This window comes from Marmota monax, unplaced genomic scaffold (assembly GCF_021218885.2).
Source record: "Marmota monax isolate L192 unplaced genomic scaffold, Marmota_monax_Labrador192_F-V1.1 WCK01_AAM20220418_F8-fsc00068, whole genome shotgun sequence".
Taxonomy (NCBI): domain Eukaryota; kingdom Metazoa; phylum Chordata; class Mammalia; order Rodentia; family Sciuridae; genus Marmota; species Marmota monax.
The window spans coordinates 6,512,253-6,517,709 of NW_026692352.1; the positions used below are offsets into that span (position 1 = coordinate 6,512,253).

At 39.4% G+C, this 5,457-nt stretch overlaps 1 pseudogene; it reads left to right on the forward strand.

The window, feature by feature from the left end:
- The first annotated feature begins 1,022 nt into the window (after positions 1 to 1,022).
- LOC124091244 (RNA-binding protein Musashi homolog 2-like) lies at positions 1,023 to 2,164 on the forward strand (annotated as a pseudogene).
- The last annotated feature ends 3,293 nt before the right edge of the window (positions 2,165 to 5,457 follow it).

Here is a 5,457-nt window from a genome sequence, read left to right on the forward strand (position 1 = left end):
TGGCTTTTGACCTGGGCTTTTGGAGCCATGAAAATTTGTAACAAGTAAAGAACTGGTGGCAAAGGGCCCTTCCAAGTCCTCTTTCACATTATGTTTACACTCTATCTGTTTATAAGTCGCAGCAGAGAATTCCTGCTCTGAAATATGTTGTTGCTATTCATTTAGAGTTGAAATAGGATAAAGACAGCAAGTTGAACTTGCACTGTGGTCTTTCCTGAAATCAACTAAAATAACAGTAAGGGGATTTATCAAAATATTGGAAATCAGACACAGCCAACAAAGAATGAGTATAACTGAGTCCTAAGCAGGCAATAAAGGAAATTGAAAAGCAGCCCAGTTTACACTGTGAAACTCCCACATGTTCAGGCATTTGCTGTACCAGGTACTTCTGAAATTGGATGGATTGGGGAGGCTAAAAACAGGAAGATTGCTTGGAAACCTATTTTAGAATCAGACTCCCAGGTATTTTCCCCCACCTCTCTGCAGAATGCTAATATTTCCTGTAGCAGACATACAATATGGTCCAGGCAGGAGACAGAAGGAGCTTTTCTCTGGACTAGCTCAAGAGACATGGAATGTCTCAATCAGATCTTTGTAGACAGCCCCAGTCATGTTTGCAGGGTATCAAATCTGTGATCTAGTATCCTCATTCTTAAATACAAGCAGACAGCAAAGCATGAGTGATGATTTGAGGAAAGCCTTTAATAAGAAAGAGATTAAAACAAACAGCAGGAAGAAATTAAACAAATTAGAAAAGAGTAACTTTGCAAAATCCAGAAATATTAAAAAAGAAAACTACAATTAATATCCAAAGAAATAAGATATTACACCTATGAACAAGATTAGGATGCTACAAAAAAAGAATTACTGGGAATTAAATGTACAATAACAAAATTTGAAAAGTTACAAATAATGGTTTGGGGGGCAGAGACCAGAGATCTCAGGGCTTGAATCCAGTTGCTGCTCCACTTGCTGTGGGGCCCAGTGTTTCCAGTGGGGAGGTGGGAGGGTGGGGCTCAAATATGGAGGCAAGTGGGAGCCAAGGCACCTCAGACAGTGCCAACAACTCCCAGCATGACTCTGGTAAAATGTTTATGGGTGGACTGAGCTGGCAGACCTCACCAGAAGGGTCAGAGACTATTTTAGCAATTTTGGAGAAATTAGAGAATGTCTGGTCATGAGAGACCCCACTACGAAATGCTCCAGAGGCTTTGGTTTTGACAAGTTTGCAGACCCAACAAGTATAGATAAAGGGCTAGGTCAGCCACACCATGAGCTATGTTTCAAGATGATTGACTCCAAGGTTGCATTTCTTCTTCCAGCACAATCCAAGATGTTCACAAAAACAAATATTTGTAGGTGGATTATCTCGTAACACATTAGTGGAAGATGTAAAACAATATTTTGAGCAGTTTGGCAAAGTGGAAGATATTTCATAAAACCACTAATAGGCACAGAGGGTTTGGTTTCATCACCTTTGAGAATGAAGATGTTGTGGAGAAAGTCTGAGATTGTTTTCAGGAAATCAATAATTTAATAAATTATTGATTCCTTGAAATTAATAATTTTTAAAAAAGGTAGAACAGGGACTGGGGATGTGGCTCAAGCGGTAGCACGCTCACCTGGCATGCGTGCGGCCCGGGTTTGATCCTCAGCACCACATACAAACAAAGATGTTGTGTCCGCCAAGAACTAAAAAAAAAAAAAAAAATATTAAAAAATTCTCTCTCACTCTCTCTCTCACTCACTCTCTCTTAAAAAAAAATGTAGAACATAAGAAAGCTCAGCCAAAGGAAGCCACATTCTCACATGGATGTGTTCATGCTTGGCATGAGAATGCTGGGCTACCCCAACTTTGTTATAACCTATGGCCAAGGCTACCTGGATTCACTCCTAGCTACAGCTATTAGTTTCCAGACTATTTGCTGATTTTACAAGGTATAATTTTTATCAACTAACACTTAAATGAGGCCTAGCAAATTGGGGTTTGGCACCATGCAGTCTGGGCTGGGAGCACTCCTGCTACTGCCAGTGCCCACTGAAACTCTGTTCCCACTGCCTGTTTGAATGAATATTCTTTTTCTCATATTTATTCTTGGAAAATACTTTATTCCTTCACTTCATGTTTTTTCTAAACTTATTTTCCAGTTCCCTCCCATTTCGCCTCCAGTGTGCATTGTGACTAACATCACTCTCAAATTCCCAAAATGTAATGGGGCCAAGGGAACTTCTCACAAACTTCATAGAGACTCCTGCTGGGTTGGGGGTGGGGGATCTAGGAAGAAGGTGTAAAACTGTCAAAATGATCAAACAGGTTTGTTGAGGCACTTCATGGGGTGAGCTTTTAAGTGCTGGTAGCCCAGAGGGTTGTGGCTGTGTGACATGGAGCATCTATATTCTCTCATGAGCACACACAGGACTCCTCTACAAAAGCATGTGAGAAATGTAAACTTGAGGAGCAACTGTGAAACATTATCTGATGGTTGTTTGGATCCAGTCTCTCAGTGGCTGTCACCATAAGAAGCATTCATCATTGAGAAGGAACAGACAACACAGTTTCCCTGGCACCTCCATGTGTTGGCCCATGGACACCAATCCATACTAGGCTTTTTCTCAACTTCATACTCTCACCTCCTTGCCCATACTGGCTCCACCAGGCTAAGAAGAGATGGGCCACTGAGGGCCTACCACCCAATCAGATCACTTTTCAGGGCTGGCATCCCTGATGGTCACCCCCATGATCCTTACCCCCTCTATGAAAGACTTCTTTGAAAGACTCTCAATCTCTTGGGGTAATAGTGTTCAGCTCAGTTGGACCTGAAAGAGTCACCCCTTTGTGCTCATAGCTTGTGAGAAGTGACCCAAGTGCTTCCATTTGATGCATCCAATGTGAGAAAATCCATATTTTTGAAGGTCAGTGTCCTTGACAGCCAATATGTATAGCTTGGCTTATCTTATTAAAGATGCTTGATATAAAAATTTGTTAGACCTAGGAATTAGACCATAGATCCTGCACCTAATAGAATAAGAAGTAGGCCCAAATCTTCATCATGTCGGATTAGGCCCTGACTTTCTTAAAAAGACTCCTAAAGCACAAGAAATAAAATTAAGAATCAATAAATGAGATGGATTCAAACTAAAAACCTGCTTCTCAGGAAAAGAAATAAATCATTGAGGTGAAGAGAGAGCCCACAGTATGGGAGCAAGTTTTTACCACACACACATCAGATAGAGCACTAATCTCCAGGATATATAAAGAACTCAAAAAACTTAATACCAAAAAAAAAAAAAAAAAAAACCCAATCAATAAATGGGCTAAGGAGCTGAACAGACACTTTTCAGAAGAAGATATATAGTCAGTCAACAAATATATGAAAAAGTGTTCAACATCTATAGTAATTAGAGAAATGCAAATCAAAACTACTCTAAGATTTCATCTTACTCCAGTCAGAATGGCAGTTATCAAGAATACAAGCAATAAGTGTTGTAGAGGATATGGGGGAAAAGGTACATTCATACATTGCTGGTGGGAGTGTGATTTGGTGCAACCACTTTGGAAAGCAGTATGGAGATTCCTCAGAAAATTTGGAATGGAAACACCATTTGACCCAGCTATCCCACTCCTCAGTTTATACCCAAAGGACTTAAAATCAGCATACTATAGTGATACAGCCACATCTATGTTTATAGCAGCTGAATTCACAATAGTTAAACTGTGGAACCAATCTAGATGCCCAGCAATAGATGAGTAGATAAAGAAACTATGGTATGTATACACAATGGAATATTATTCAGCATTAAAGGAAAATAAAATTGTGGCATTTGCAGGTAAATGGATGGAGTTGGAGAATATTATGCTAAGCAAAGTAAGCCAATCCCCAAAAACTAAAGGCTGAATGTTTTCTCTGATTAGTGGATGCTGATCTATAATGGGGATGTCAGGAGCATGGGAAGAAAGAAGGAACTTTGGATTTACCAAAGGGTATGATGAGGAAGGGTTATGAGGGTAGGAAAGATGGTGGAATGAGATGGACATCAGTACCCTAGGTATATGTATGATTGCACGAATGGTGCATCTCTACAATGCGTACAACCAGAGAATTGAAATGTTTCGCTCCATTTGTGTATGATGAATTGAAATGCATTTTACTGTCATGTATAACTGAATAGAACAAATTTTAAATGTATATATAATAAAAAATTAAAAACAAACAACAAAAAATTGATTAGTTTCCTTTGATTTTCTCATAAGCTTTTTCACGAATTTTAAAATTTTGTATGGTTTTTCCCAACTTCTTATGTTGGTTTGCTATGAATTTCTTTGCTTAGTTGAACTTGACCTCATGCCTCAGAAACACTCCAGCCATTGTGAATTTTCTTCAACTCTGTAAATAGCTCATCTGTTCTACTTCCTAATGACAGCACCTTCTTTAAGCAACTGAGGTAGAAAATTAAATTTTTTACCACAAACAAAATAAAAAACATGGTTGGTAGATAACTTGAGAAAATAGAGCAAAAAGGCAAAGAGAAAATAAAGAAAATTAGAGGGTAGTCAAGGGGATTCAACATTTGAATGACAGGAATTCTAGAATAAAGAATTGGAGAGCATATTGAGAACTGAAACGCATGAGTTTAAGATTTAAATGACTCATTGAGAACTCAGCACATTGTGTGAAAACAGATTCATACCAAACCATCAAAATTTCAGAACTCTGAGAACCAAGAGAAGATCACAAAAGTTCCCAGGTAGAAAATAAAAATAAGTGGCCTTCATAGAAAGGATTCAGAATCAGAATGTCATTAGATTTCTCAGTAGCAAGATGGGAACTAGGAGTTGATAGGAAAATGCCTCCAAAATTCTGAGGGAAATAATTTCCATCCCAGAATTTTGTACCTGGCCAAATGATTAGCAAGGGTGAAGACAGAATATTTTCAGTCATGTAAGGTCTCTGTGTACTTTCTTGGGAAGCTACTGGAGGATGTGCTTCAGCACAAATGAGAGAGTAAATCAAGAAAGAGGAAGGCAGGGCATCTAAGGGAAGATTCAACCAGGAGAGGCGCTGAGCAATCCTCAGGCATGGTCATGCACCTGAAGGCAACTAACGCCACCTGGAACAGGTTGAAAAACTGGGAGCGCTCCCTTCAGGAAGATGAGACTGGTGGAAGAGCCAGAGCATGTCAACATGTTGAGAGATTTGTATGACTGTAACTGTTATTGTTACTCAGGGAAGGAAAAGTAATCACAATACTGCGCAGCTCAGTTGTCAGCAGCGCTGACATGAGCTAATAATGAGAACAGTGAACGCTCTTCCAACCAAACTTGTGATGTGATGATACAGGGAGGAGGTGGGGAAACACAAAATGGACATGTGGGTATGGAAAGAGTGGTGCGGGGGTGGAGAGAGAAACTGAAAAATCAAGATGTACCAATATAAGCAAATAATTTAGAATCAAAAT